Genomic DNA, 16,010 nt, shown 5'->3' on the forward strand with positions numbered 1-16,010 from the left:
AAAAGTAATTAGAGTTTTTTTTTTTTTTTTTTTTTTTTTTTTTTTTTGGATCTTTCATTGTCTTCTGGAGAACCAGAATCAAATTTCTTACTTCACTTCTCGACCAGGAAAGCTAAACTTCTAAAAGAAACATAAATGGTTTTGTGATTCAGTGTTTCTAGCCATCATAAAGTAACCCCAAAAAATTAAATCTTTGATGATCCAGATCTTGGCTAAGAGGAAAGATTACGGAGAACAAAACAAACAGATGTTAGCAGCAAGGGCTGTGAACAGCCAAGGTTACCAGCCAACTTCAAAACAGACTTTCTGGTGTCAAATCCCCCACACATAATGAACACCAGCAACTGAAAGCAACTTTATATCCTCACTTTCTAGCCTAACTTACCAAAGTATGAGTTTCATAAATTTCATTTGTTTACTTCACATTCAAGTGAGTTACTTCTTAAGCAAGAACTCTGCAACTCAGGAACATTTCAGAAGGGAATATTTTCAGGCAAGGAAAAACTACTGTGTTTCATTAGTCAGAGTACACTAGTACAATTATGAATTTGAAATCCTGGTTGGGGTTGTGTAAAGTCAAAGATACTGCTTATCCAATGCTATTGCTTTTAATCCATTAATAGCTCAACCAATTGTATCTACTCTTGTTTATAATATAATACTATTACATATATATATAATATAGGTCTAAAATTATTTAAAATATCATTCTGAAGGTATTCATTGCTATGCACCAGATAGGCAGCACTAATAAAAATTACCCTCTCTTTCCACTTTAAAGCAAGATACCTCCTATATATGGATGATATTTTCCCCTCGTTAAATGAAGACTTTTCCTTTCTTCCTGTACACTCATTTATCTGAAGCTCAGAGCTGTATTTCATGGTTTGGGTTTAAAGATGAAAAACATGTTTAACACCACAAAAAGCGCTAACTGCTAAGGTAATGCTAGAAGAGGGATTAATCTTCTCACTTTTGGTTTAGATCATGACTGGTGGTAGACATTTAATGCAATAGCTGGTTCTGTGCTCTGGCAGCACTCCAAGATGCAAAAGCTGTGGTTAATTTGTATGACAGCAAGCGTCTGCTAGGCAACTTGCTCTTGGCTAAGCCTGGTTTCCTATCTTTCACAGCACAAAGCTGCATGAAACAGTCCACAGCCACAAAATAAGGAACCAGCCAGTTTACACTCCAGATGTTTCTAGTCTGGCAGTCACTGGAAGATAGTCGCCCCACAAACACACACCACTAACCAACAGCAGCAAAGCTGTGCCTGCATCCACAGCAAAAAAAAAAATATTTCACATTCATCTACTACTTTGGAGGCAGGTTCAACTGACTCATGGCCAGGTGGGCTCAACACAGAGCAGCACTGCTCCCCAGCCAGACACAAAAAGAGATCCCTTCAAGGGGAATGCCAGTGATCAGCAAAACAGTGTTGAAATACCTCAACAGCTCTGGTCAATACAGGGCTTGCATTCTCTGTCATCAAAAAGTTCACTTCTGAAGCCTGAGGTGAGCCATCAGCAAAAATACTGGAATTTAAGATAAGAAAGATTCAAGCTACGTGTTTTCAGGCTGGCGATTTGTCTTCCAAATCTACTTCAACTGCAGTCATTTTGAACCCAAGACAGTTTTCCAAGCAAGATATATCCATAACAGCTAAGCAGGACTTCATTTTTCACACACAGAAATATAAGCTATGTTACTATTGGACTGTTTCAAACCTCATTCATTAATGGTCTCCTCCATTTTGACAAGTATTTATTTCATCTGGTTTTCAAAGTGTGGAAGGAATACTAATTAATTAATTTTCTCTGGTAGGTCTTATATCATTTTTATAGTTAGAAAACCAAAAGGTAAGGGAAGAAGGGAGCCAGCACCTCATCCTGAGGTCCTGGGGTGGAGGGGAGGTGAAAGGAGGGGGAGAACAGGAACCCCTTTCCTAACTGCACAAGGAATCACATGTTACTCTCTGAGGGATGAAAATGAGAGCTGTGAAGCAAAGCAGATCAGGGAAGGGGAAGGAGGAAGAAGAACAGTGAGAGAAAGACTGAGCAGATTTCTCCTTATAGGGCCTGGCAGCCTTGAAATAAACTCGCTTGAACTCATCACAGCTCAGATCCAGCTAACAGAAGTGCCAGTTCACTTCGGAGCTGCCTGGCACCTCCGGGAGCTGAGAGAGGGAGAGGAGGTGGTTTTGCCACCTCCATCCCACACAGGGTCAGTGCAGCACTGCACAGCCCAGCACACGTGGTCCTTCTCCAAAACTGCTGTGACAACTCTGGTCAGCACCAGCCGTGCTCAGCCAGTGAGGCTGGGGAGCTGCGAGCACTGAGATTTTGAGAGGTACAAACAGCAGAGAGAAAAAAAAATAGTAGTAAGAAAAGATTTTAAGATATCCTATCTACATTCCAATGCCCTCCCACCTTCTAAAAAGCCACCTCAAGTACCTGGAGATCTGAAGGGAGACTTTGTCCCTTGCTTTAGACATGGCAGGGATAGATGCTCAGCTTGTTTTATATTTCAGAAATACAACTTACACAGTCAAACCACTACCACATTTCCTGCTCTTCTTAGTTAAATACCCCAGTGTATGCCAATCCTCCCCAGCCCTGCCAGCCTGGCCCTTGCCTGTGTCTCCAGCTCACTGAACATGGTGTTAAAGCACTCCATAACAATTTACTCCAGCACTCCTCTCTTTCGCTTGACTGGAGAAGAATAACAAAAAGCAACTGAAACACCCTCCAAGCTCTAAACCTGCAAATAGGGCATAAAATAGAAATAGAAGGAAGCAGCCTAGATTTAAGAGAAAATAAATCAAGTGACACTCCTCTGAACCACCTTTTCTATTCACCCCACTCCACACTCTTCTCACCCACAACACACTGCACACTGGGAGGGAAGGGAAAAAGTTATTTCAGTAGCAGATGTGACTTATTTTGTACAGTTGGGCTAAAGAGCTCTTGTTTAAAGATCCTTCAGGGGAACGAGGAAGGCTGTGAAATGATAACCTGCTTTGCCTTCTCTCAGTCTCAAGTGTACAGAGAAAACCAAATTGGAGCGAGGGATTATTGACTCCGGTGCAGGCAGGGAAACACAGCACAGAGGAAAGGAGAGGAGGAGGAAGGAGAGGCTCTCACTGAGAGCTTCTCACGGGACAGAGCAGCTGTGCCTCAGCGCCCGGACACTTCGTGAGAGGGCAGCCCCAGCCCTCCTCAGCGGGCAAGAAACACAGCCAGGGGTGGGAAGAGGAGGGACGGGAGGCGATCTGGGGCTGTTCCCGCCGTGCCAGGCCCCGGAGCCGCTGGAGGCTCGCTGCAGGCCGGGGATGTGCCGGGCCGCGGAGCCTTTTCCCGGGCGGGCGGGTCCCTCTAGCGGCACCTGAGCCGGCAGCGGCCCCGGCCGAGCTCCCGGTCCCTGCCCGCGGGTCGCAGCCCCGGCTGCCGTCCCCACACACCCTCCCGGCCGGGCTGGCAGCCGAGCCCCGCTCCCCGAGTGCCCAGCATGGCACCCCGGGCCGCCCGCTGACAGGCAGCTCTGGCGGGGGAACAAACGTGCCGACAAGTGGGGAAACCATCAGCATGGGATCTCCCCCTTTGCCAGCAGGATTCTCAGAACCCCCATGTGTACCTGCACCCCCGTTCAGTAGGGGGGTTTATCGGAGAATCATACAATGCCCTGTGTTGTAAAGGAACCACGAGGATCATCGAGTCCAACCCAGGGGCCCGCACACCCCAAAATCCCATCATGTGCCCAAGAGCTTTGCCCAAGCACTTCTTGAACTCTGGCAGGCTTGGATCGGTGACCAGTTCCCTGTGGAACCTGTTCCAGTGCACAGCCACCCTCTGGGTGAAGAGCCTTTCCTGATATCCAGGCCACTTTCTCCTCCTTGGCACAGCTCCATGCCATTCCCTCAGGGCTGGGAGCCAGAGAGAGGAGGAGAGCTGTGTCAGCCGCTTTGCTTCCCCTCATGAGGGTGTTGAAGACCACGATGAGCTCTACTCTCGGTCTTCTCTTCTCCAGGCTGGACAGACCAAGAGATCTCAGCCATTCCTTGTAAGGCTTCTCCTCCAGTTCCTTCACCATCCTCACAGCTCTCCTTTGGACATTCTCCAATGGCTCCATGTCTTTTTTATATCGTGGCACACAAAAACGCCCTCAGGACCCAAGGTAAAGCCGCACCAGTGCAGAACAGAGTGGAACAATCACCTCCCTCAACCAGCCAACGCTGCTGTGCCTGATGCACCGCAGCATCTGCTCATTTAGAGACTTGGTGCACCACACACGCAAAAGGAAGAAAAATTTCAGTGAAAGGTTGATTCACATGAGGAATGATCTCTGGGACAATAACCTGGGAGGAGCCACTGAGCACAGAGCAGGTTGAAGGTGGGTTGGTGAACAGGGGAGCTGCAATACAGCTTTTCTCTGGGTTAAAACTCCCATAGCACAAGGCTCATGGGACAACCAGGTGCCAGAGGCAATGGAGGTTTCCCAGAAAGAGAACATGACATTTGCTCCCTCTCACGGCTGCTTCAAGACTGAGGCAGGAAATAACATTCTGTGAGCTGAATGGGACTCCAGAGCATTCCAATTAAAGTTGGCAAGTCTGGGGAGTTCAGCAGTGCATGTACAACCTCCCAAGCAAAGGTCAGAAAATACTGTCATTTGAAATGGTGTGCAGAAACACCCATGCAATTGAAAAATGTACAAAGGGGAGAAAAATTACAAATCACCAGAGATCAGGAGAGCTGTTACAACAATAATAAAGGCCTCATGACAGGTAGAAGCTTCTAAGGTGGTTTCTAGAGAAGCTGTTTCTTTCTGATGTGTTACTTGGTTTATTTCAGGATTTAATTCTAAGTACTCATGAACAACAGCAAGTACTACAGGAACAGCCACTTAGCTCTCTATTTAAAGTAATGACATCATTTATAATAACTATTTTTGATTTGGACTTGTTTGTGGTTACTGGACTAGAGGTTTTGTTCACAGTTGCTGTTTACCACTTTTTGATGTTGCACAGTACTGTGCAAAGTGGCCAAAACGTCCTCATTTCCAAAATCTGTAGCCCCTCTCATACTGCACAAGGACAAAGCAAAGCACAGGGCAGTGGAGAATTATGCTCTGGAATTATAAAGTGGTCAATGACTGGAATTTCATTCTAGGAAAGAAAAATCATACTGAAGTGTGAGTAACTGAAGTCTTACTGTCTTCATACACTTCCTGTGAAATTCTACCAGCAGCATGTCTGAATTTGGTGGAATACTGGGCAGCAGTACATCAATGCATACTCTGGGTACTGAGGAGCTTTAAAGTCTCAGCTGAGACCAGAACATATACAAAGAAACACATATAGGCCACACAAATATTTGTACACGAACACAGAGCTAAAGTGCCACAAACAATCCTTTTCAGAGTCAGAAATTGCAAAACATAAGGGATTCATGACGGCAGATTTTTTTCTGAGCAAGAGAAGACCTCAGGAACTATTCTAGAAAGGGCTCTTTCCAATTCCCCTGGCATTTTTCATGTTAAAAAAATTCTCTCTCATGCATTGCCTAACCATTGATTTATACCCAAATGCTTCAGCTGGTTCCTGTCAGCTGTCCAATTCTATTCCTGTTTCTGGAAAAGTAAATCCAGAATTGTTTATGCAACTCACTTGCAGTTTAAATTTGCTTTTTCTTCTTTTTTTAAATATAGGCAGCACAAAAGCCACAGAAATACTTGAGCTGCTTTGCAAAGCTAAGCAAGAAAAATTATGACAGATTTTTTGACTCCTGTGCTTCTGTCAACATCTCTTTTTTCTGTCCTATATCCTTTCTTCACTGTCATACAGACACAAAACACAGAAACAAATAAACAAAACCAAAAAAACCCACACAAACAACTTCACCAGACCTGGAAACTTCTTTCCAAGGTTTGTTGCATTCTAAGGGGGAGGGGAAAATAAAATCAAACCAAGGATCAAAAAAAATCAATCCAAATCTTTCATCACAACTGTGAGGCCACGCTGCATTTCCAGGGGAATACACAGTGGCAGTATGATCCCATCTCATTCCCTTCTGCTGTGGAATATATTGCTAATATTTGTGGTAATTACAGATATTCAGACACCCTCAAGCCAAGCTAGTTTTAAATAGCAGAGAATTTACATTTTCAGGTTGTTTGGAGAGATGTATGAACAGTAACCCTGCATTCAGCACCATCATGATGTAGTGCAAACCACATCCTCCTATTCAATTGCTCAGAAACATGTGGGTAGGATCTCTTGCCAGATAGAGTTCTTTAAAATATTCAACATTTGTTTGATGCAAAAATATCACAGGGACTCTTTCTACCTGCAGTAGTTCAGCATACAGTAAGCAAGTGTGGAGTAAACTCCTTCCCTTATTCCCCTGCCTCAATTTATTTCTTTCTGTCACTACACAACATCCAGACAAATGTTCTGGCATGGGAGGTCTCCTTGCTCAAATGCATCTCCTGGAGTTTCATTACTGTAGCAGGGAAGTTCAAACATTGTCACCAACACCTCAGGAGATCACAGGTGAGTGAGTGATTGCCTCTGCATCACACAAGGTGCCTGTCAAAGGCCCCAAGGTAAAATGAAGCAAGTTGATCTGAAACAAATAAGGATAGGAGCTTCCCCAGGCCCCGGTAAGGAAAAGGAAGATTGATGGTGAGCCAGTCTGCTGAGTGTGGCTTGGAGCACAACCAGAATGAGTGAAATCCACAATCCAGCACCCAGGGAGAGCACCCTCCCAGGAGGTCTCTCAGTGTTCAGCTGAGCTGGTGTCCCAGCAGCAGCTGCAGAAGGACAGTGTGGGACATGCTGGCTCACAGGTCCTCAGGGCTGGGGTCACTGCAGTCAGGGAAAGGCCAGCCCAAACACACAGCCAAGGAAGATGACAGGCCTGTGTCCCTTTAGTCCTTCCACTGAAATACAAACACTTCTTGTTAGACAATCAGCTATCATTAAGATATAGTCACTCCTAAGCCTTTTGAGGGCCTTTTTCATACAAGGAAGTCCCCTGCTGACCAATTAGTCCAGCATGCCCTTTGCTTGGCATCAGCTGTGGAAACAATGCAGACCATGAATATGCTCCAGATGACGCTGGCCTTTGTTGCCAGGAATGGAATGAAGGGTATCACTGCCCTCAGAAATGCATTTTCTGATCTGTCTGTCTATACATGTCAAGTACAGCTTAGTAACACAAAATATAAATACAAAATAATCCTTTATTAATGCAGCAAAAGACTGACACTTGCTACCATTTCCTCCCTGGCCTTTAGATGTGTATTTCTGTTTCCTTTTTCACACATCCCCCACACTTCCTTGGTTATTTCCTTGCTCTAACCCCATCACCATGATCTCCTCCTGCTTCAGTACAACCCACTTCTTCACAGGTAGCCCACTGCTCAGAGAGGCTTCACAGACCACAGGGCAGCCAGATTCTGATACGTAGCCTCTACGTGCAGACTTACTGCCCACAAATTCATGGGTTTTTCCATTTGCACATTTCCAAGTGTGTCAAAAGAGCAAAGTCAAGCACCAGAACTTTTTTTCAAGTACAGAAATACAAATATTACCTTGTCCCAAAAAGGCTAATGAGTGCTCCCCAAGCAAATGGGGATTAAAAAAATAAAAAGACAATAAACCAGACATTCATCTGAGTGACAGCACTGTCAGCCAGCAGTTTGTCCTGCCAGGTGGCTGTTTTGTCCAGATGTTGTAGGGAAGCTCCTTCCTTCCAGGCTGCTTCTGCCTGAAGTTCATCAAATCCAGAGTATCAGCCAGCACAATTTGTGGACAATCTTGATAGTTATGGGAGATCAATGCAATGTGCCATTTCCTTGCTGATCTACTCGTTTTCTTTTCAAAGTTGTTAATAAGCCCAAGCTGTAGCCATCTAGGCACAAAACTCAAGTAGGACAAGAGGAATTCTTTAAGTACCTTATTTTCTATTTTAATAACATAAAAAAAATCTAGCAAAAACCAGAAAAATAAAAAGCCATTTATTCTACACTTCCATTTCACAGGTGGGTGTGCTTTCTTTTGGTGTGTCTTTTTCAACATCAGAGATTAAGAGTAGCAAAGATGTGAGATGTTGCAAAAAAGTGAGACCAAGGTTTGAGTTGGAAGCAGAGGTTGGATCTCTAACCCAGTAAGGTGCAGATGTTATTGGTGTCCTCACTTTCCATCTTCACAAGGGCACAACAAATTGACAGAGATATTTAAACAATCCACCTTTAAGTCAGGAGCCTCAGAGCGGCTTTGTGGGTTTTTTTTTCCTCCTTGTATTTAACACAATCCCTTTGCTTTACTGTCTGAGCTCTTCATTGTCTTTTATAGTAGTTAAAAGAATGCATCTCCAGGAGAAAAAAGAAAGTTTCCTTTTTTCTGTGTCCTCAGTTAGAGATAAAAAGTCATACCAGAGAGACAGAAGGAGAAACTATTGCCCAAGATCACAAAAGAAAACAGCTACAAACAATTAAACCCAGTTCTCCTCACTGGCTATGATTTGATCCTCTCCTTAGGCTTCATTATGTCATTTTCAAAAGTCTGTAAAATGTTAAAGTCAGGAAACAAGAGACCTCCTTTGACATAAAAGTGCAGGGTCTAGAGTAGAGATTTGATTAAAGAATGTAGAAGTTTATTATTTTTGGTTAATCTCTTTATTGTTAACCTTTACTGTTTGAAGTCATAGCTGGGGCTTCAGAAAATAGTACAACTGAGATTTGCTTAATTTGCTATTAACAGCTTTGGTGTCAGATCCACTGGGTTTTCAATCATTTTAAAATCCAGGAACACAGAGTAACCAAACACCAAAACTGGGACTCAAACAAGTGGGATTTTAAGGTAAAACAAAGCAAAATCCATCAGAGACTGTGAGTAATCAGTGAAAACAAGCAAGGCCACAGTCAGCTTGTGTTTTCAGAGATAGTGGAAAGTGCAGAATTGTTTCATATGAAGAAATTTTGCATGAAGCCAGTAGGAAAAATGTTAAGCAGGTTTCTGTGGAAGGCCACAATCAAATTTTCACTCTGTCCATTCAACATCACACTAAGATGGCTCCTCAGGCTGCCACATGGCACCCTGAGGAAGGGTGTGATCTTCCAGACATCAAGCAGATGTCAAGCTCTTAATGTATCCAGCAGTTTTCTGATCCAGATACAACCAGTAGGATTTGAGGAGGGGCACATCCTCCTTAGGCAGGTGGTGATTTTTGGTGTGTCTGTTTATCCCCCTACACACCCAAAGAATGGGCACAAAAAGCATATGGCAGTCATACTGAACGTGTACCTTGCATCAACACAGATTCATTTCCATCTCTGCCCAAACAGCTGCTGAAGCCTCTGATGTGAAGCCATCACACATCAAATGGATGATGAGACTGATAATGAAAATTTTTAACATTTTGCAGTGAAAAACTCCATTTGTACCATTTCTCAAGGCTTTTCACTGCTCAGACTGACTCCCCTCTGCCTCAAACAGGTGCCTCATATCACAAGAGTGTCTGGGCTAACTCAGAGCCCTGGCCCAGCCCACCTTGCCAGGTACCAAAAGCAAACTTGTACCAAAATTCTCCTCTCATTACAGAAAAAACTCCAAATGTTTCTCTGCAGCAGCTCTTACCCACACACACCCTTTTCCTACTTACAGAGCACTGGTTGTCCATGACTCCAAACACCAATCCCACAAGATCCTCTGGCTCTCCCAAAATACAGGGGTTCAATGAGAGCTTTAGGGCTCAGAATTGCTCTCACCACAGCTTTTCTTGCCCAAAACCTAGCAAGCCCCCTGCTTAGCAATTAAAAGTATTTTGCAAGACCAGCTGTGCGATTGCACAGGTGTTAGCAATTCCCTGAGCATCTTGATCCTTAGGACAGGCCTTTTTGCAGGGCAATCATCTTTCCCCGTCCTTTCAGGGTTTCCCCCTGTTCTTAATGTCCATTTCAATTGAATTTTCCCTTATTTCCAGAGCTGACTGGGCTGATGTTTCTTTTTGTTTAGAAGAGCAGTCCCAAACATCTCTACATCTTTAACATAAAGAAATTCCCAGCTTCATTTAAAATGAAATCTTGAACTTTTTGGTCCGTTCTTCACCATTTAGTTCCCCTAGTTATGCATGATTTTCCCTTTTGAAACTAGGATCACATACCCATGTTCCAGATCACATCCATTAAATCAACCTCACTTGCTCACTCAAGGGTTTTTCTACAGCTATCTCCTCTAAGTTGTTAATGTTTAGTCTCAGAAACAAATTTTTAAGTCGTATCAGTCCCCGGTTCAATGACTGTGAAGTTAAATAGATCTTCTGTTGTCAGTCCCATGGCGTATGATTGCTAATGGTTTTCAGTCTGGATGACTAAGAAAATTTCCTGTGACACAAATCTCTGGAGTATCTTACTCTCTAAAAGCATTCAGTAATTCTTTATTTGCATCCAAATTCAACTCCCCAGTCTGTCCCAGGAGGGCTTCCTTTGACATCTTTTCCTGGAATAATTCTGATGGAAACTAATCTGTGTTATCCACATTACCGCTTTTTTTCTTAACATCTTTAAAGTATGTTTCTGTTTCTCAAATACCTTTAAAATCATTATTCTATCATTTCTGTACAGCCCATTCCCAACATGATTGCTCCTGTCATGTAATACTCACTGCTACTCTTCCACCTTAATGTAATTATGTAGTTGATGAGGATATTCAGTTTCCTGCTCCAACAACACCTGCAATAAATATTTGCTTGGTGTGAACACCATATCTGTTGTCTCCTGACCATACTTTCTAGGCATATAAAAATAAATACTTTGATATTGCCCACTTAACTACAGTTGGCAGCAGTTTTACTCCCTTTTCCCCTTCTCATTGTATTATAAAAATAGCTGTAAGGACTTCACTACTTTTTCAAACAATTTTATTAATTTCTTTATTTAGATTTCTTTTCACAAGCCTTGTTCAGTGTGATCCCAGGAAGCTGTGTCTTCAGCATTATCCACCCTCAGATGGGGGATGCCCCTTTGCATGGCTTTTTCTTCTAACCACAATCCTTGCACTGACTGCAGTGGTCTGGAGGAACTTTTCTGTCCTTCCTCTCAAAGTATTTTACCAAATTTCACCTAAATGAAGTCTTTGTTGAATATCACTTTCACACAGTTTTTTTTTTTATTATTATTCTCTTTGGGCATTGATGGTTTTTTTAACAGGGAAAAATCCACTGTTGATCCTTCCTATGACCTTCAGAATCTTTTTCAGCCTCAACACCTGACTGTCCTAGTCCTTACTTAGGGACGTGGTTCATGAGTCTCCCATTCACCAGTGAAAACATGACCAATTTTTCTATAGCTAGGGTTATTTACACTCCTGGATGTGCCCTTTGGGGGCAGGTGGGAATCTTTGAATCCTTTCCCTACTGTTCTTCTTCCTGACTCTTGCCTCTCTTTTGGAGTGAGGTGCTTTGCTCCTCTTCTTTGCCACTACTGTTTCTTTTGCTACTTGTTGGTTGTTTTCTTCAGCTTCACCACAGTAATGCCTCCTCCTCTCAGCATTTAACTACCAAGAAGTGGGTTTCAACCACCAGCAAAAATATTTTTTTCACAGAACATAATTAAATTTGTGGAACTCATTGCTGGATCTTATAGATTAAAAACATAAAAAAAGGTTAAAAGACATTGAAATAATTATGGAGGGCAGGCTTATCAGTGGCTGTTAAGAGATTATTCAAATGCAATCTCCATCTCACAAAAGTCCTAAACACTTGTCTGTAAGAAGCTGAACAAGGTTTTCAAAGAGTCAGCTGTGGTTTCCTACGGTCTTTTCTCTTCTGGGTATTCTGGACCATCCTGTAAAATATTACACAAAGTTAAAACAGTCTCAAGCCATCTCCAGAATGTTCCTCTGAGCTGCTGAAAAAGAGATGTGTTTCACAATGTCCGGGCTTGTTTCACAGCCAGCTCCTCATTCAAATCATAGAATCCTGGAATGGTTTGGGTTGGAAGGGGGACCCCAAAGTTCATCTGGTTCCAGCCCCCCTGCCATGGGCAGGGCATGAGATACCACAGAGGCATTCAGGTACTGATTCAGACCCAATTCCATCAAACTACCAGGCTGAGCTCTCCATTGATGGCACTGAAACTGGAAGGGCAGAAGAATTGCCTGCCCATCAGGTAGTGTCTGTATCTAAAATGTTTGCTGAGGGTGGACTCCAGATATGGGACTGCCCTTGATATTACATCTAGTAGATGTATTCCAAGAATTTGGCTTTTTATGTATTTTTTTGTCATAAACACACCCTCCTTTTTTTTTATATATATGCTAATTCTCCATTGGCACTTAAGCAGAATGACCTTTCAAATGCAAGCTGTTGTGCAATAGCAGTAGAAATTGAATGCCAGATTTTTATATGTGTATTTATATATATGTAACTACTGAATAAGGGAAACAGAACTAATGCATTTGCAAATCATTGTGCAGATTGATCTTAAATCATTCTTTGTGGTATTTCAGCATTTGTGAAGAAAACATGAGGCTTAGCCAGCAATAATGCCTGCATGAAGCCATGTCTGCTATGTTTTCTTGCCAAGCAATCCAGTTTTAGCAGGTCAAGAATCAGTCCCCAGTGCTTTTTGCTAGACTGAAAATCACAGGAGCACACTCAATAATTGGCCTCATCTTTTCCATGCACATCCTTTGTGTGATCAAAAAAGATCTTCAATACATGAGCACTGCAAATTGGTATTTTTCAGTGCCTTCTTGGAGCTGATGCTGAAGTTATTTCTTGCATACAAAACAGATTAAAAAGAAAAATCACACTGCAGGAAGGGCTTGTTTAACAAAAGCTAAGTTTATCTCATCAGCTGCGTAGCTCAGCAGGAGTCATTTGACAGAGCACAGCACGAGCTGGGGGATTTTATTTTGGGCTAGCTCTGCTCTGATCCTGTGAGCTGAACACCCGTGAGCAGCTGGAGAGCGTTAGGTGAAACCCCGGGGGGCTGCAGAAAAGATGCAGCGTTTGCTGTGTGCTGCAAGGCTGCTGGACAATACCAACCCCGCACTGTGAGCACGGGACCACCGGGAGCTTCTTTTCAAAAGCACATTCCTGACCCAGGCTAACACTGTGGGAATGCATCTGCCAACGGATGACTGCAGAGAACAACAGCTACAGGAGAGTCCCAAGGATGGAACGTGGACACCAGCTCTGGTGTGATCCAGCCTCTCCATACCAGAGCTCAAATCTCTTTTTGCTCATTTGACAGCCCTATTTGAAATGTGTTTTTCTAAGAATGTGCTGTAGAGGGATGATGACAGCTGCAGGCTGAGAGCTAAAGAATGTTTTGTGTTTAGCCAAACATTTCCTTTGTGCCTTAACATCTTCTATGTGTTTCTTATTCTCTCCTCTATAGCCTACCCCAAGCTGTCTCCTACACCAAAATTAGGTCCAATTAAGGCATTAATATCATCAGTGTAAAACTGCTGCAGCCGTTAGATGTGGGCAGTACTGACCAACAGGATTTCCTTCTTTTTCTGTCTCACACCAGACATACCAAGACAAGAGAAAGGCTTAAAATACTCACGAGAGGAAAAAAAAATTCCATTAGTCAGAGATGCACTTTACAGTCACTGTCAAGATGGCATTTCCATTTGTGTATGAGAAATTCAGATTCTTTCTAAAAGAGGGAAATGATATGCAAACAATATTCTAATAGAAGACAAAGACTGGGATTTTAAGTGCACAGAAGAAAGATTTATTTCAGGTTATGGTTTCCACAGCAACTTTTCATTTTATCCCTCATGTGTCTATCTGTCTTATAAGGTCTTTCACAACATTTGTATGTAATGAGATGTTCTGTTGATGGGAAATTATTAAGAAATTAATTTCTCAGGGAAAAAAACCCGTAACTTTTCCTGTGTATATTCACAGCTTCACACACACAGAGCAATGTACCTATGAATCAAGGTGTTTGCATATGGCAAAAATAAAAATGTACACCTATCTATAGCAGCAGGAAATTGGCAGCCACTGTTGATTACACAAGAATGACAATGATGAAGGATGTGATACTAAGTGTACCTGGTAGATATTCAGACCTGGAGGCAGGCAGCACTCCTGAAGGTATCAGATCTTTGCAGGCACTAACTTGCCTGATTAAGGAGGCAGCCCTTACAATACACTGACTGGTGGTGTTGGATTCCAATCTTCCTGATTTGAATATTTCAAGAGACAAAAAGACGAGCAGCCAGACCAGAGCTTTACAGTAGTTGGCTTGCTTGTCTGTTTATTCCACACAACACTTCTCTCACACGAGATGGAGTGAGTTACAAGACATTCATGTACTAAGCACATTGTTCTGCAGCATGTGGCCACATGTTTTGTACAGAAGAAGGGGTTGTTATCTCTTCAGAGTTCATAAATCTAGCACAGAAACTATTTCAGGGGGGCTGTCCATGGTTTCTTTTTCAGATGTTTCTTTTTTTACATGGAAATCTAAAATATAAGCACAGCTAGATGGGAACATTACAATATGACAATATAAACGCTGTTGGACTGTGGCAGAAGTGAGACAAAAATCAATCCCAAAAGCACTTAGCCTTGTTTGCTCAGCAGTACTTATTGACAGCTGAGAGAATAGAATGAGTGGAAATGAAATTTTCAGAGCTCAGTACACAGTGATGAGATTAAAGTCAGAAGACCTAGAGAGGGACCATGGGCATAAAAATGCCTTAATAATGTAGAATGTGATGTTTACAGCATCCTCTTTCCTATTATAGCTCTGCTGGTGACCAAGCCTTGCCTGGTGCATTGACCTTGGCTGGCTGCCACCTGACAGTGCCCAGCCAGACACTCTCTCACTCCCCCTCCTCAGCACAACAGGGGGAGAAAATATGATGGAAAAGTTCATGGGTGAAGATAAGAACAGAGAGATCACTGGTTAGTGTCATGGGCAAAGCAGACTTGACTCGGGGAAGTTAATTTCTTTTATTAGCAATTAATAACAGAGTAGAATAATGACAAACAAACAAAATTGAAACCACCTTTGCTCTCACTCCCTCTTCTTCACAGATTTACCTCATATTCCCCAACCCCAGAAGTGCAATGGGGTGGGGAATGGGGTTTGGGGGTCATTTCGTAGCTCTTCACCTCCACCACTCCTTCTTCACTCAGTTCCTCTGTTCCAGAAGTTCCTTACCATGGGATAGAGTCCTTCACAGGCTGCTCCAGTGTGGGTCCTTTCCATGGCATGCAGTCCTTCAGAAACAGACTGCTCCAGTGTTATTTCTGCCAGAAAACCCATTCCTGCTCAGATCCCTCTCCAGGGTCACAGCTCCTGCCAGAAGTGTACTCCAGGATGGAATCCCCATGAGCTGCAGGTGGAAATCTGCTCCTCCCATGGGCTGCAGGGGCACATCTGTCTCACCGTGGTCTCACCATGGGCTGCAGGGGAATACCAGCTTTCGTACCAGGAGCACCTCCTGCCCTCCTTCTCCACTGACCTTGGTGTCTGCAGAGCTGTTCCACTCACATTTTTCTCACTGCTCTTCCTCACCGGTGCTGCAGAGTGTATTAAATACTCAGAAAAGTTTCTTCACTGAGAAGCTGGTCAGGCATTGTAACAGGCTGCCCAAGGAAGTGGTGAAATCACCATCCCTGGATGTGTTCAAAAACATGTAAATGTGTCACAGAGGAGCACAGTTCAGCTGTGGCCACGATGGTGCTGGGTTAATGGTTGGAGTTGATGTTCTCAGAAGTTATTTCCAACCTTAACAATTATATGATTCTGTTAGACAGATGTCAGCCAAGAACAAATAAAATGCTACATGTTATGCATTTAGATTTGGTAAGTGAGCTTAGATTCACAGAAGTCTAAGAACAGAAGATGTTTATCATCACGAGTGATTAATTTCCTATTATGCATTGGGGGAAAAAAAAATGAAGGAGACTTGGAGTAAGTATGTCTCTATGGAGAAGTTAGTGAAAAGCACTAAAAAATTCCAAAACAAGTCACTA

Source organism: Pyrgilauda ruficollis, unplaced genomic scaffold (genome assembly GCF_017590135.1).
Source record: "Pyrgilauda ruficollis isolate IOZ18807 unplaced genomic scaffold, ASM1759013v1 scaffold50, whole genome shotgun sequence".
Classification (NCBI taxonomy): domain Eukaryota; kingdom Metazoa; phylum Chordata; class Aves; order Passeriformes; family Passeridae; genus Pyrgilauda; species Pyrgilauda ruficollis.